Below are 17,597 nucleotides of genomic sequence, written 5' to 3' on the forward strand. Positions count from 1 at the left end.
CTGTCTGCTTACCAACCATCTGCCCTCCGCCATTTGGGGATTCCCAACACCCGCTGTGGTTATACATCTTTGACACATAGGTAAGCCAATTAGGATCCTTACCCGGCTGTTATATTCTTGCCTTTTGTTCTGTGCTTACCTATAACCCATTGCCTTGCAGCGATCGGGGGGTCCTTTTCCGGCTGTTCCCGAGTCCAGGCCTACGAACTACTCCACCTGTGGCCTCAAAGACCGCACAGGCAGTATTACTGTTGTTGCCTGTGTGGTACTTGGGGACGGAGGTATCCTTACTCTGCACGACCATCAAGTCTATAACACAGTGCCATCACACATTGGCCAGTGATTGGCAGGTCAAATACACATGCCATCACACAGATGGCATGTACCCTAGCCATGAAGTGAAGAGGGAGAGGAGGTCACCAATTGTTCATTCAGTCCAGATTGTTCATATGATTGATTATTTTCATTGTAATGGTTCTAATGTAGCTGCCAGTCAAAAATGGTCCTACAGCACAGGCACATGTCCAAACCAATCATGTCCACAAAACTGAGCCAGTCCACTGTACCATAGCCATGTCAGACATGTGACAATAGGACTGAGAAATCCCGAGTAAAAGTGGTGGTATGCAAACAATCTGCTTGAATTCACGTGGCCTAGACCTGCTGACCTGGAAGTCAGCCATGGAGTCACCCTTTGCCAGGTCTGGTTCCACAGTGGGCTGGTCCAACAAGGGCTGAGCATGGATGGTGTCAGCCACGGTAACCTCAACCAGGGGGGGGGCATGGGTGTCCCTGACTGCTCCTCCACACATGGGGGGCTAGGGGCATCCTGCAAGTCACGGCCACGTCCCCTACCGGATCCACCACGGCCACCACTTGGGGCTCGGCCACCTTTGCCACCGTTACGGCTTGTTCGCCTCCCAGCCATGGCACTGATGTTATTGTGCGTATGGGAGTTGATGTGAACTATTGTCCTGGGCAATTGGGGGTCAAAGGGCTTGGGTACCAGATGGTAATCGTACCCTAGTGCTCTAGCAAGGCTGTATGTCACCCCTGGGGAAAGATGACGGGTCACGCAACGCACAGGCACCCCAAAAAAGGGAAGTAAGGTGCACGCAACCCCTCCTAGACCACGTGCGTTGAAAAAAAGACCTGCACTACGCTGTGGCACCCAGGAACACAAGAATAAAAGTATGCGTGTCACACGCAGCCTAGAATGACCTCTGAAGGGGTACGCGACACATGGGGCAAGCACAGATGTTAGATACGTGCGCGACTCACCGTCTGCCAGGAACAAAAGCGTGAAAAATATGCGCGTGTGCGCGTTGGCAACACCCCCGCCAAAAGAAGAATTGTACGCTGTCTGAGGAGACAGGACAACAGTAGTAGGGAAGCTGTTTGAGGAAACAGGCCCAGGAAAAAGAGGAAAAGAGAAAAAACTGTCAGAGGTAACAGGGAGTACGAACTGGAAACGCCGTGAAGTAAATCGCGTGTGAACCGACAAGAAGTACAGATTTCACCCACTCGCTCTCCACGAAAAGTACGTACAAGGAAATGGCGTCCTACACGTACCTTTTATACAAACGTCACAGACGCGCATACGCAATGAGCCCATTTCCACCAATTACGCGCTTTGACACTCGGACGTGTTTCTCTTCATTTTTACACGCGCCATTCTCTACGGCCATGCGCGTGATGTCACAGCTGGGCATGGTGGCCTTTGGGCCAATGAAATTGCAAATGCGAGCACACGTGGTAAAACTGCACGTCCGAGTGTCATCGCGTGTATTCGGAGGGAAGTGAGCGTACACGCGATTGGCCTGGGTACGTGTATTACTGGGGGTGCGCAGGAAGTTCCACACGCGATTGGTGGAAATCCACGTGTGCTCTGTGATCACGTGTAATGAGGGGAACACCCGCGTGCCTCACGTCACAGACGCGCTCACGCGCTAAGGGCCTTTGGTCCAATGAAATCGCATATGCGTGCTGACGTGCATACGCGCTTAGGGCCTTTCCTCGATTTACACGCAGACGTGCAGGATTTTCACGTGCCAAATCACTCCGTATCAAGCTGGCCACTCGTAAGCACACGTGAGACCACGCTCCTGCCCAGAAGGCCGAACTACTGCCCCCCAGAGCCCCGAGCACGCTCCCACCTGCCATCTGCTGCTGCCTGACTGCCGGCTGCCCACGTGCCCTGCCATTTGCTGCCTGCACATCAGCCAGGGGTGCTGTTGCTGTGACCACCCCTGCTGGACCCGAAGACTCCCGACTGGGATTCCATCGCTCCACAGCCCAGCCACAGGACCCAGTTGCCCACCCACTCCTGCCTCTGGGGTTGTCATGTCGGGGCAAACACTATCTGAGACCACTGACAACCCCCGGCCAGAGAGGCAGAGAGGCACCAGCTTCAGTGCCACCGAAGTTGGTGTCCTGGTGGAGCAAGTCCTGGGGCAGTATGATGCCCTCTTTGGAAGTTCCCGCGCCGACAAGGAAGGACGGACTCGGATCTGGACTGACATCGTGACTGCCATCAACGCGGAGGGGGTGGCAGTCCGCGACTTCCAACATGTCAAGAAGCGCTGGGAGGACTTCAGGTCTAGGACCCTGAACAAGGCCCGGCGCCTCTTGAAGGCAGCGGATGCCAAGGGGCGCCGGGGCCACTTGTCGGAAGAACAGATGAGGGTCCTGGAACGCATATCCCCAGCACTCCACGTCCAGGTCCTTGAGAGGCTGACCCGTCTGGAGTCGAGCGGTAAGTGTACATGCATCCTGATTGTGAGCTGTGCGTGTGGTGATTGTTCAGTAGTGTGCAGGTTGCACATCTGTTTGTATGGGGTCGAGTATGGGTGGGGGTGTACAGGGCCGTGGGGCTAACACATGCGAGGGCTGGTATGTGTGAGACATGGATGGTGCTTGTGTGTGTAGGCTTGCATGCCAAATGCAGTTGTGTGGGCACACATGTTTGGATGAATGTGTATGTAAGTAGACATGTCCGTGATGTCACGCATGTATGTTGTTTTCAGCTGCATGTATCAGCACTGTGTACATGTGCATGTGTGTGTATTTGACAAGGGTGCAAGAGTGATGCAACATGGATGCATGTGACAGCGGTATGTGGAAGCCTGATGGAAAGATGTGAATTGGATGCCCATCTGAAAACTGCGACACTTGGCAGAGGTGTACACATGCATGCAAGTGTGGTGGTGTGTGTACATGTGTGGTGCACTTCCTGTGTTGCATGTGATGTCTGGCTCACCTTTGCCTGCTCATGCTGTTGTATGTGTATGGATGGTGCTGGCAGTTGCGATATGGCTGTGCTATGGCTCATGTGTGCGAGTTGAAATGACATGTGTGTTGGTGATTGTGATGCCATGTCTGAGGTTTGCCAATGCCACTCATGTACAACTGTCATGTGTGTATGTGTCCATTGTACAGTGTCCTGATGCCTGTGTTTTATTTCTCCCTCTCTGCAGCGTCAACTGATGAAGAGGGCGGAGAAGGTGCTGTGGAGCACAGCAGCGGGGATCCCACCGCCAGCCGGAGACGCAAGGCCCGGCTCCCCTCCTATGTTGTCATCTCGTCGGGGAGTGAGGAGTCCGGTGCCGCGTCCCAGGCCGCAGCTGCCGGGGGGAGGTCCAAGAGGCGGAGGTTGGAGTTGGACTCCTCGGCAGCAGAAGGGGCAGCTGGGACCCCACAGGGCCCAACGGGGGAAGATGGCACAGAGTCATCCAGGTTGGTGGGGGGTTTGGTGGAGGAGGAGGCCGTGCAAGCAACAGAGATGGGGTCTGGAGGTGGGGATCCCACTGGTGCTAGTGGTGCAGTGCAGGACCAGGGACAGGAGGCAGCACAGGCCGCCGCGGAGGTGCCTGTGTGCAATCCTGTCCCTGATCCTGTCCCTGCTTCATCTTGCACCAGCAGGGATGCCTACGTTCAGACCCGTTTTCAGGCAGGGGATGACCTCACGACAACTGGCCTTCCTCTGCCTGCGGGCGTGGCTATCCGAGTCTGGGTTGAGCCTGTTCTGAGTGGGGTGGCGTTGCGTCAACGGGCCATGCGAGGTGACCTGCAGTCTTTTCATGAGGAGACTGCACGTCATCTCGAATGGCTTGTTGACCACGTCAGCCTGCTGGGACAGGTCACCCAGGCCGGATTCCTCCGTATGATGGGGCTTGCTCCGACCCCCTCCTCAACTGAACCCCCACGCGCCAGTCGTCCTCCGTGCCATCTTCCCACCCATCAGTCACCTGGGTGCCCTGTGGAGCTGCCTCTGACGGTGCGGCCAGGCTGGTGGAGGAGGCATCCCTGCCACAGTCGGGATTCGGACGTCCAGCAGGGGTGGCCACGTCAACGACCGCACCCCAGCCGGCGGAGGATGTGCAGGCAGCAGGAGGCAGTGCATGGGCAGAGGCACAGCAGCAGCAGCAATGTGGTGGGAGCCATGAAGGCTCGGGGACTTCAACATCGGAGGGGCAGGCATCGGCCGGAGGGCAGGAGGACCCAGGACAGAGAGTGTCTTCTGTGTGGCAGCGGTTGGGCCACGCCATAGATGCGGAGCGGCAGCGGGCGGAAGAGGCTCGGCTCACAATGGTCAGGGCGGAGAACTCCATGCGGAGGGCCCTGAGGCAGGCCGAGTGCCTCGAGGCAATCCGCAGGGGTTTGGAGGTGGACACGTCGACGGCCCTGCGGACCCTCGGGCCATGGTGGAGGACCGCCTCCGGGACATTGAGCAGGAGTTCGATGATGCCCTGGCCCGGGGCATCCACAAGTGAGCCGTCGAACTAGCCCGCTGCCCTTGTACATAGTTATGTAGGTAGTGTTAGGTTTCATTTTTTTTGGGATTTATTTTGGACCTTTCGGACATTGGCCTCATTTTTGTATATAGTTTATTTTATTAGTCAGTGTAGTTAGATAGGTTTCCTTTCTGTTGTTGGGATAATGGACCCTGGCTTGTTTGTATGTACATAGTTCACTGTTGGATTGTATTTTTCGTTCGCATTTTCACCATGGAGCAATGGCTTTCTATTTTTTTTCACATTGGATTTTGATTTCTGGACAGTGACTTTGGACACCATTACTTAGGATTTTTTTTATGGTTTTGTTTTTTTTCACGTACATGCTTCTTTTCATTTTTGTACATTCACATTTCTGTTTCTTTATTTTTGATTCTAATTATTTTTCCTTCAATACATATTTTTGTATCACACTTCAATGTGTAGTATCATCTCATTGGTTTAATGCATATCATGCTATGGCTTTTGAGATTCACTGACACCCATTGGGTGTATGTGAGGGAAATGTGTTTGTTTCGGAACTTGCAATTGGTGTTCTGTCATGTAATTGCCAATTATGAGTGGGTGGATGCAATACTTGGGTGGGTGTTTTGCATTTGGAGGCTGACCATAGGGACCAGGGATCTAGATTGTGATGACATGTTGGCTGGGGAACATGAGTTGGACATGAGTGGGGGCCTGCTGGCAGGTGCCCCACAGTGCTGGGGGGAGGGGGTGCAGGGGTACATGAGTTGGACATGAGTGGGGGCCTGCTGGCAGGTGCCCCACAGTGCTGGGGGGTGGGGGTGGGGGGGTACATGAGTTGGACATGGTGGGGGCCTGCTGGCAGGTGCCCCACAGTGCTGGGGGGTGGGGGTGCAGGGGTACATGAGTTGGACATGAGTGGGGGCCTGCTGGCAGGTGCCCCACAGTGCTGGGGGGTGGGGGTGCAGGGGTACATGAGTTGGACATGAGTGGGGGCCTGCTGGAGGCTGCCCCTGGTGGCTTGGGGGTGGGGGTGGTGGGAGACATGAGTGGGGGCCTGGTGGAGGCTGCCCCTGGTGGCTGGGGGGTGAGGGTGGTGGTAGACATGGGTGGGCGGCTGGTGGAGGCTGCCCCTGGTGGATGGGGGGTGGGGGTGGTGGTAGACATGGGTGGGGGCCTGGTGGAGGCTGCTCCTGCACTTCAGGGGGGTGGGGGTGATAGGGGACATGAGTGGGAGCTTGGTGGAGGGTGCCCCTGTTGGCTGGGGGGTGGGGGTGGGGGTCGACATGAGTGGGGGCCTGGTGGAGGCTGCCCCTGGTGGCTGGGGGGGTGGGGGTGCAGGGGTACATGGGTGGGGGCCTGGTGGAGGCTGCCCCTGGTGGCTGGGGGGTGGGGGGGGTGGGAGACATGAGTGGGGGCCTGGTGGAGGCTGCCCCTGGTGGCTGGGGGGTGGGGGTAATAGGGGACATGAGTGGGGGCCTGGTGGAGGCTGCCCCTGGTGGCTGGGGGGTAGGGGGTGGTGGGAGACATGAGTGGGGGCCTGGTGGAGGCTGCCCCTGGTGGCTGGGGGGTGGGGGTGGTGGTAGACATGGTTGGGGGCCTGGTGGAGGCTGCCCCTGCACTGCGGGGGGTGGGGGTGATAGGGGACATGAGTGGGGGCTTGGTGGAGGCTGCCCCTGACTGCGGGGGGGTGGGGGTGGTGGGAGACATGAGTGGGGGCCTGGTGGAGGCTGCCCCTGCACTGCGGGGGGGGTGGTGGGAGACATGAGTGGGGGCCTGGTGGAGGCTGCCCCTGGTGGCTGGGGGGTGTGGGTGGTGGTAGACATGGGTGGGGGCCTGGTGGAGGCTGCCCCTGCACTGCGGGGGGTGGGGGTGATAGGGGACATGAGTGGGGGCTTGGTGGAGGCTGCCCCTGGTGGCTGGGGGGGTGGTGGTTGTGGGAGACATGAGTGGGGGCCTGGTGGAGGCTGCCCCTGGTGGCTGGGGGGTGGGGATGGTAGGAGACATGAGTGGGGGCCTGGTGGAGGGTGCCCCTGCACTGCGGGGGGTGGGGGTAATAGGGGACATGAGTGGGGGCTTGGTGGAGGCTGCCCCTGGTGGCTGGGGGGGTGGTGGTAGTGGGAGACATGAGTGGGGGCCTGGTGGAGGCTGCCCCTGGTGGCTGGGGGGTGGGGATGGTGGGAGACATGAGTGGGGGCCTGGTGGAGGGTGCCCCTGCACTGCAGGGGGGTGGGGGTAATAGGGGACATGAGTGGGGGCCTGGTGGAGGCTGCCCCTGGTGGCTGGGGGGTGGGGGTGGTGGGAGACATGGGTGGGGGCCTGGTGGAGGCTGCCCCTGGTGGCTGGGGGGTGGGGGTGGTGGGAGACATGAGTGGGGGCCTGGTGGAGGGTGCCCCTGCACTGCAGGGGGTGGGGGTAATAGGGGACATGAGTGGGGGCCTGGTGGAGGCTGCCCCTGGTGGCTGGGGGGTGGGGGTGGTGGGAGACATGGGTGGGGGCCTGGTGGAGGCTGCCCCTGGTGGCTGGGGGGTGGGGGTGGTGGGAGACATGAGTGGGGGCCTGGTGGAGGGTGCCCCTGCACTGCAGGGGTGTGGGGGTAATAGGGGACATGAGTGGGGGCCTGGTGGAGGCTGCCCCTGGTGGCTGGGGGGTGGGGGTGGTAGGAGACATGAGTGGGGGCCTGGTGGAGGCTGCCCCTGGTGGCTGGGGGGTGGGGGTGGTGGGAGACATGTGTTGGTGATCAGTGGTGCAAGGTGACATGTGGGTTGGCTGGTGGGCATGGCCATGGTGGATGGGTTGCCTGTGGGACATGAGCAGGGGTGCAGAGTAGTACCCTCTGGTGTGGGCTGCCTGCAGGGGCCGTGGAGGGTGTAGAGGGAACACCTGGGGGGACCCACATGGCCATATCACGTGTTGCATTCCCCCGCAACACCGAAATCCACGTACCCAGCCAAATCGCGTGTGAAACTTCCCGTGCACCCCTGAAATCCACATAACCAGCCAAATCGCGTGTGAGACTTCGCACGCACCCTTGAAATTCACGTACCCAGCCAAATCGCGTGTTGAACTTCCCGCGCACCCCTGAAATCCACGTACCCGGCCAAATCGCGTGTGAAACTTCCCGCGCACCCCTGGAATCCACGTAACCAGCCAAATCGCGTGTGAAACTTCCCGCGCACCCCTCGAATCCACGTAACCAGCCAAATCGCGTGTGAAACTTCGCGCGCACCCCTGAAATCCACGTAACCAGCCAAATCGCGTGTGAAACTTCGCACGCACCCCTGAAATCCACGTACCCAGCCAAATCGCGTGTTGAACTTCCCGCGCACCCCTGAAATCCACGTACCCGGCCAAATCGCGTGTGAAACTTCCCGCGCACCCCTGGAATCCACGTAACCAGCCAAATCGCGTGTGAAACTTCGCGCGCACCCCTGAAATCCACGTAACCAGCCAAATCGCGTGTGAAACTTCGCGCGCACCCCTGAAATCCACGTACCCAGCCAAATCGCGTGTTGAACTTCCCGCGCACCCCTGAAATCCACATACCCGGCCAAATCGCGTGTGAAACTTCCCGCGCACCCCTGGAATCCACGTAACCAGCCAAATCGCGTGTGAAACTTCGCGCGCACCCCTGAAATCCACGTAACCAGCCAAATCGCATGTGAAACTTCGCGCGCACCCGTGAAATCCACGTACCCAGCCAAATCGCATGTTGAACTTCCCGCGCACCCCTGAAATCCACGTACCCGGCCAGATCGCGTGTGGAAATTCCCGCCCACCCCTGAAATTCACGTACCCAGCCAATTCGCGTGTGGAACTTCCCGCGCACCACGAAATACACGCACACGTTATTTTTCAGTCAGCTGGTGTCCGTGTTTGTGGGTACCCCTTTGCACGTCATTTGTCCTGGAGGGCCACAGTATGGGACATTCATCATAGCTGTATATAGGTGCTATTTGTTGGCGCACCTTTTGGCGCACCTTTTTTACAGGCGCAGGGACGCTACCGCCTGCTTTCTTGTGGCGGTCGTTTTTGTGCCTGTGCGCTGCTTTGACTGTGCGCTGTTTTGCCCTATTCGATTCCATGAATACGTGTTGTAGGCGAGCGTGTGGGCGTTCCGCGCACTTGCACCCTGTACTTCCCCCGTGACGCCCACATTTTGGCAAGTTGTTCCCCATTCCAAGTGTTACGCCCCGTGTTCCGCCTACTTTTGTTGCGTGCGCCGCGCTATGTGCGATTTTCGCTGTGGACTGTGCGATTTTCGCTGTGACCTAGCGCATGCTGTTAGATGGCCTGTGCGCCAACGTGCGCCGCGCACTTTTTTAGCGCACATCAGATGGTTTTTTCGCGCACGCCCTTCAATGAATCGATGTGCGCTGCTTTTCGTGCGATTTTCGCACTTGCACTGCGATTTTCGCAATTCCACTGCGATTCGCACGTTTTTGCCCACTTGCGCCGCGCTAATTATTCCATGAATCGGCCTCTAAGTTGAACCACTAGCACGAGCAGATGTGGTTCCGGGAAATCCAATAACCGCATCGACAAAGCCTCTCGCATCCATTATACTAGTAGGATGGACCATCTGTGCCCGTCCCACAGCGATCGATCTAACGAGAGACCCAGAGAACACACACCCTCTGAACTGGATTCTGCTGCTCTAACCGATCGATCCCATAGATTGGTAACGTCTGATCGATCCACAGCCCGGCTCCACCAAAATCCACACCAATTGCAAAAACCCTCACCCCGTAAAACCTTGGAAAGACTGGAGGGGGTAAACGGAAGGCCCTGGACCTGGCATAAGACTGATACATACCCCAACCGGAAAGATTAGGAACCACCGATTGAAGAGGGAATTAACCTATCAGGAGTGTGGAAAAAGGAAAATGGACCTAAAACAAGCCTAAGCAATCGGCTAAAACTAGGATGTTGTTTGACCATCTAACCAAAGCAACAGATGTTAATTTGGGCCATTTCGACATCCTGTGTTTGCAGGAGACATGGTTGATCAGTAAACCCCAACTGGACAGATACAAAATATTTTTTTCCGCAGCAAAAAAGGAGCCACAGGACGACCATCAGCCAGGGTCATAACTGTGCTTAGATCAGGATCAGGAATTGACGTGATTGAAGTCCTGGTCTCGCCCAGTTGGGCCCAGGCGATGATTCTAAATTGTACGATCATGCTGGACGACCGTCCATCCCCTAAAGAGGGAAAAAATGTTCTACTCAACATATATTGGAATCAAGACATAACATCTAAAGAGGAATTCGAAACTGTACTTCGAAATTTGTTGGACGAAGTCGAAGGAAAAATCCAGTGCTGCAACACCATCAAAAATGCGGATTTCAACGTAGCATGCAAAGGCATTGGTTGTGAATACAAACAGCAAGACCAAAATCTCCCGGCGAGGAGAAGAGGGAAACTCCTTGAACATCTTATGACAACCAGGGATCTGCATAACCTCCACTGGCTTCGACCCAAACCAAACCTAGCAATCCCTACGTGGGAAAGAGGAGACCAACAAGGACCGATCGACCACGTATTTGTCTCCAAGGACCTCCTTTCTTGATTCATACTTTCAGGGTTGAGCGGACAACGTTCAGCGACCACAACCTTCTCATTACAGAAGGGCTGAAGTTCAGACCACAATCTCTCTTGCATCTGATCCCTTTGGAGATGTCGGCAACAGGGAATCAGGTAAAGATATCAGACAAAGGCCTGCGCGAAATCGATCTTCAATACTCCCGTTCTCAACATAACGCTGAGACCCTCGGAAAAAAAATCAGAGGTGATCTGGATTACACTCCATTGCTGACCAGGTTCCTGACTCCAGCCTCAAAGTTTCCCAAACCTCTAGTTGGTCATCTCCACTCATACAACAGTGACCTCGTGGATAACAGAAAGCTCCATCGACGCTTAAAGAAAACTTACCATCAATCACCTACTTCAGAAAATTTTGCTCTACGGGTATTGGCCGTCCACGCCTATAAGAGCTGGCTTAGATGCTACCGACACAAGATGTACCAGAGTGACGCAGAGCATATGCTGTCAGCCATTTATGGAAACAAACCAAAAGAATTTTGGAACCTGATCAAGGGGACCTTAAATACAACGACCGGGGAAATCCAGAACAACGTAGGAGAGGCTAAGTGGATATCCCACTTTTCAAACTTGTTCGCGCCGACAGCGGACAACAACATTTTGTCCGCCCTTGCTGTTAGAACATCAGAATACGATCCCGAACGTTGGAACATCCCTGCTGATGATGAAACGATCTTACTCAAAATAAAAAAATGGAACAACTCGAGGGCTCCTGGGCCGGATGGCATTTGTAATGCGGAGCTCAAGAAACATCCAGAACTGTGGGCAACTATAATGAGTAAGATATTCGCCAATTGTAATCATCTCCAGGATATTCCTCCCTCCTGGAAAAAAGGCATCATCGTACCTATATTCAAGAGGGGTTCGACAGACGATCCCAGTCATTACCGACCGATCGCCCTCTTGTTTGCATCCCTGGCCCTGGACGCCTTTCAAAAATGGATCCAAGACTTCGATCTCGCAGACCCTTTCCAAAATGGTTTCATCAACAACTCAGGAACAACAACTAACATCCTCCTCCTAAATTCCCTAAAAGCCAAAGTGCGGCAGGGTGGCCCACCAATCTACATAGCTTTCATTGACCTGGTTCAAGCTTTTGACCAGGTCGATAGGCAATGCTTATGGGGAAAATTGGAAAGCTCAGACTGTCTGCGACTAATTTTGGAACCCATAAAAGCCTTACACCAGGGCACCTCAATACGGGTGCCCCTCAGTGCCAAAGGTAGACTGTCCAAGGAAATCCAGACTTCAAGAGGTGTAAAGCGGGGATGCCCTCTTGCACCCACCCTGTACAACGCTTACATCGCAGATTACGGGAAATCATCGGAACTGGTCAGATGCTTTCCACCTTTGTTAGAGGGCTCCAAGATTGAGCGACTACTGTATGCAGATGATATTATCCTGATGGACTTAACCCCCATAGGCCTCCAATGCCAACTAGATAATCTTATATGCTACTTGGCAGAAAATAACTTAAGATTGAATAATGATAAAACCAAAATCTTAATACTGGGAATGGTGGCCACAAGAAAGCAAAAATGTTTCTGGAACTGTGAAGGGAGGAATCTTGAAACAGTCAGTGCCTTTAAGTACCTGGGCATCATGATCAGCAACGACAAGGAGGAACAGGTCTTGCAAGAGTCCCTTTGATCAAAACTGAAAAACCTCACGGCACAAGCTAAAGCAGTGGACAAGAAACACAGAAGATTTTCCATCATCCGCATTTTAAGATTCTATAAATCAAAGGTTGTTCCTGTCTTGACTAATGGCACTGATGCAATAACTTTGATCCCGAATTCAATCTGGGCAAAATATGAAAGCTTCTTTTGGCGAGGCATTTTGAACCTGGCTACTTCCACACCAATAGCCTTGATAAGAAGATAACTCTGTCTATCTTCCCTTCTGGCTTTAAAAATGAGATCTACTATCATGTTGTACCGCAAAGTCATCAACGCTCCGAAAAATAAAGTTATGGACCTTATTCGGAGGGAAATCGAGTGCGGTAACAACACAATGCTTACCAGATGGGATCAATACAATCTTTACATCCTTCAAGAACTTGACACTACCACAGAAACATTGATACAAAATCCCAATCAGGTATCAAAGAAACTTTTCGAAGCCGATTAGGTAAATACTCTGGAAGTCGCAAACTGCTACTCACTGACAGCGAACTTACCTAGCACCCAGATGAAACTTGACGAGATGCGTGGCTATCTTCTCAAATTCCCAGACAAGTGGCTAAGCAGAACCTTTTTAAGGTTCAGATTGAACCAACTAAAAACAAGCAAAATGTTGGCAATCCGTAACCAATCCATCTCAAATAATTGTCGCTACTGTGGAATACCGGACATTGTAGAAACCACCAAACATTTGGTCCTTGAATGTACTGGCCTAATCGCGAATAGACACTGCTTTCTGGCCGAGCAACTGAACAACTACTGCACTCTAAACTTAGAAAACTTATGGGCTCTGCTGGCCAGCGGCAACAACAAGAGATGTGTCATCGGACTGTCCTTGTTTTTGAGGACGCTGAACCTGTGAAACTGGTTTTTCTGACGAGAGTCATCCTCTCTCAACTTAGAAAGAACAAACAAACTATCTTTCTGGTTGGATTTACGTTTTAAAAATTGTAACACAATTAAATCAAATAATAATAAAAAAAAAGAAATAATTCAAGAGTCACCAGAAACTGGTAATTTCAATTTCTACATCCTGCTACAGAATCCAATATTTTAGACCATTATACAATTCATGCATTACACTCTAAAGACACCATAGATGATACACTTTAAACGTACCGAATGCAAAAAGCCAAAGGATCTCCAATCAGCATATGAGAAAAAGTATAGAAGCACGTGCCTTTCCTCTACTCTTTCCTACTGGGAAGGGAGGAAGGTATGATGATACACCCACACAAATACCAGCATCAGAATATCGCTCTTTACGAATGTTTTCTGATGACCCCAGATTCAAACAAAATGTGAAATACATATTCCACTTTCTCTTTGAAAGTGAACTAGCAACTCTATGCTACAGAGTTGCACACACATTAAAATCAGGTATCCATTTTCAAAATATGTCAGCTATGCATTTACTACAAAAAGTGCAAGTAAAAGATGAGGTTTTATAGTCAAGTATTACAAATGTTTTAACAAACATGTGTGCTACAAAAGGATACTGGTTCCGATGTCACAGAGATGTATGCTGTATGATAAGATACCTTGGCCCACCCACTTGGTTTGTTACATCAAGTTGTGCAGAATATGCATGGGAATATTTACACGATTTCCTACGCATAGCAAACAAAAACAAAACAAACAAAGATATAAAAACACCAGGAGAACTCTGCTCTCTAGATCCTGTAAATGTATCAAGATATTTCCATCATCGCTTCATTGCTATGCTAACTTTATTTGTAATAAAACTGTTCCTCCCCTCGGAGAAGTACAACACTTCTTTTGGAGAAAATAATACCAAGCCAAAGGAGCACCACACATACACATGCTTTTATGTATTAAAGATGATCCTAAATTTGGTTAGGACAGTGATGCCACTGTTTTGCAGTTTATCCAAAAATATGTCACTTATGAAATTCCTTCACAAACAACACATACTGACCTTCATGCACACATCTTTCAATTTCAAAGACACAAATGTGGGAAATAGTGTTGTCACAAACATAAAAACAAAGGAAAATACTATACCAAATGCCGCTTTCGTTTCCCTAAACCAGTTACAATAACAGGTCAAGTAAGCAACTTCATGTCTTGAGTTATACATAGTGTCAAAGGTAAATCACCTAGGAACACATATTACAAACAAAGAACAGAAGAATCAAAATATATCAATGATTACAATGCAATCATTGCCCTCCTATGGAAAGCAAACATAGATGTGCAGTACATTGCAGACAATTCCACTGCTGTTGCATGATATTTCACAGCCTACTTAACCAAAGCAGAAAACACAGAGCTTCAAGACTTCTGGGATGACATATCATCTGACAAAACACTGTCAAAGAGATTGGACAGCTTAGGCATGCAAATGCTCTCTCATAGAGAATGTGGCTGCTATGAAGCTTCAGACCATTTAACCAGTACTGCCTTGTAAGGAAAATCTGAAAACATAATATGGCTAAGTCGTGGTCCTGCTAAATGCAGAAAAGGAGTTCTCAAATCATATAGGGTCATAGAAACAATAGCCAAAAATGATCCCAACAGGCTAGACATTTTGAAAAACAATTTACTAGACACATACTACCCAAACAGGAGTACCACTTTGGAAACCATGTGTCTCTACCACGTAGGCCACAACACCACACACAAAAATAATATAAAGCCAGATGAAAAGAAAGGTAGTGGCAAATTGTGAAGGCAGCTTAGTGAAACTTAGCAAACAAAGCTTAATAAATCATATCAAATTGTCACTAAAAACTCCTCAACATAAAGAACTGTATTACATGCAAACAAAAGCCATAATGTTGCTAAATCAAATGATGCAGTGGAAGTGTATCTCCAGAATAGCTGTGTGACTAGTGTCACTGTTATTTTAATGAGTCAGGACAAAATACAAAGTGAAAAAGAAAAACAATTGGTGCAGATTTATTTGGATCCTAGGAAGACATGGCAAACTGAAATAAGATGAACACACATTGCACTTCTATTTAAAAGAAGAGAAGTGTAAACAAAACACCATCCCTAAAGCAGGCACAGAGAAACGCATCACCACCCTTGCTGAAATACATATGGAGGATGAGCAGCCATGTATTCATGTTGGTATAAATAGCCATTCTGAAGTGGTAAAAACCACTTTGGCACTTTAACATCCTTCAAGAACTTGACACTACCACAGAAACATTGATACAAAATCCCAATCAGGTATCAAAGAAACTTTTCGAAGCCGATTAGGTAAATACTCTGGAAGTCGCAAACTGCTACTCACTGACAGCGAACTTACCTAGCACCCAGATGAAACTTGACGAGATGCGTGGCTATCTTCTCAAATTCCCAGACAAGTGGCTAAGCAGAACCTTTTTAAGGTTCAGATTGAACCAACTAAAAACAAACAAAATGTTGGCAATCCGTAACCAATCCATCTCAAATAATTGTTGCTACTGTGGAATACCGGACATTGTAGAAACCACCAAACATTTGGTCCTTGAATGTACTGGCCTAATCGTGAATAGACACCGCTTTCTGGCCGAGCCACTGAACAACTACTGCACTCTAAACTTAGAAAACTTATGGGCTCTGCTGGCCAGAGGCAACAACAAGAGATGTGTCATCGGACTGTCCTTGTTTTTGAGGACGCTGAACCTGTGAAACTGGTCTTTCTGACGAGAGTCATCCTCTCTCAACTTAGAAAGAACAAACAAACTATCTTTCTGGTTGGATTTACTTTGTAAAAATTGTAACACAATTAAATCAAATAATAATAAAAAAAAAGAAATAATTCAAGAGTCACCAGAAACTGGTAATTTCAATTTCTACATCCTGCTACAGAATCCAATATTTTAGACCATTATACAATTCATGCATTACACTCTAAAGACACCATAGATGATACACTTTAAACATACCAAATGCAAAAAGCCAAAGGATCTCCAATCAGCATATGAGAAAAAGTATAGAAGCACGTGCCTTTCCTCTACTCTTTCCTCCTGGGAAGGGAGGAAGGTATGATGATAGACCCACACAAATACCAGCATCAGAATATCGCTCTTTACGAATGTTTTCTGACGACCCCAGATTCAAACAAAATGTGAAATACATATTCCACTTTCTCTTTAAAAATTAAACTAGCAACTCTATGCTACAGAGTTGCACACACATTAAAATCAGGTATCCATTTTCAAAATATGTCAGCTATGCATTTACTACAAAAAGTGCAAGTAAAAGATGAGGTTTTATAGTCAAGTATTACAAATGTTTTAACAAACATGTGTGCTACAAAAGAATACTGGTTCCGATGTCACAGAGATGTACGCTGTATGATAAGATACCTTGGCCCACCCACTTGGTTTGTTACATCAAGTTGTGCAGAATATGCATGGGAATATTTACACGATTTCCTACGCATAGCAAACAAAAACAAAACAAACAAAGATATAAAAACACCAGGAGAACTCTGCTCTCTAGATCCTGTAAATGTATCAAGATATTTCCATCATTGCTTCATTGCTATGCTACACTTTATTTGTAATAAAACTGTTCCTCCCCTCGGAGAAGTACAACACTTCTTTTGGAGAAAATAATACCAAGCCAAAGGAGCACCACACATCCACATGCTTTTATGTATTAAAGATGATCCTAAATGTGGTTAGGACAGTGGTGCCACTGTTTTGCAGTTTATCCAAAAATATGTCACTTATGAAATTCCTTCACAAACAACACATACTGACCTTCATGCACACATCTTTCAATTTCAAAGACACAAATGTGGGAAATAGTGTTGTCACAAACATAAAAACAAAGGAAAATACTATACCAAATGCCGCTTTCGTTTCCCCAAACCAGTTACAACAACAGGTCAAGTAAGCAACGTCATGTCTTGAGTTAGACATAGTGTCAAAGGTAAATCACCTAGGAACACATATTACAAACAAAGAACAGAAGAATCAAAATATATCAATGATTACAATGCAATCATTGCCCTCCTATGGAAAGCAAACATAGATGTGCAGTACATTGCAGACAATTCCACTGCTGTTGCATGATATGTCACAGCCTACTTAACCAAAGCAGAAAACACAGAGCTTCAAGACTTCTGGGATGACATATCATCTGACAAAACACTGTCAAAGAGATTGGACAGCTTAGGCATGCAAATGCTCTCTCATAGAGAATGTGGCTGCTATGAAGCTTCAGACCATTTAACCAGTACTGCCTTGTAAGGAAAATCTGAAAACATACTATGGCTAAGTCGTGGTCCTGCTAAATGCAGAAAAAGAGTTCTCAAATCATATAAGATCATAGAAACAATAGCCGAAAATGATCCCAACAGGCTAGACATTTTGAAAAACAATTTACTAGACACATACTACCCAAACAGGAGTACCACTTTGGAAACCATGTGTGTCTACCACGTAGGCCAAAACATCACACACAAAAATAATATAAAGCCAGATGAAAAGAAAGGTAGTGGCAAATTGTGAAGGCAGCTTAGTGAAACTTAGCAAACAAAGCTTAATAAATCATATCAAATTGTCACTAAAAACTCCTCAACATAAAGAA

The sequence above is a fragment of the Ambystoma mexicanum genome, chromosome 10, assembly GCF_040938575.1.
Source record: "Ambystoma mexicanum isolate Mex_15411 chromosome 10, UKY_AmexF1_1, whole genome shotgun sequence".
Taxonomy (NCBI): Eukaryota; Metazoa; Chordata; class Amphibia; order Caudata; family Ambystomatidae; genus Ambystoma; species Ambystoma mexicanum.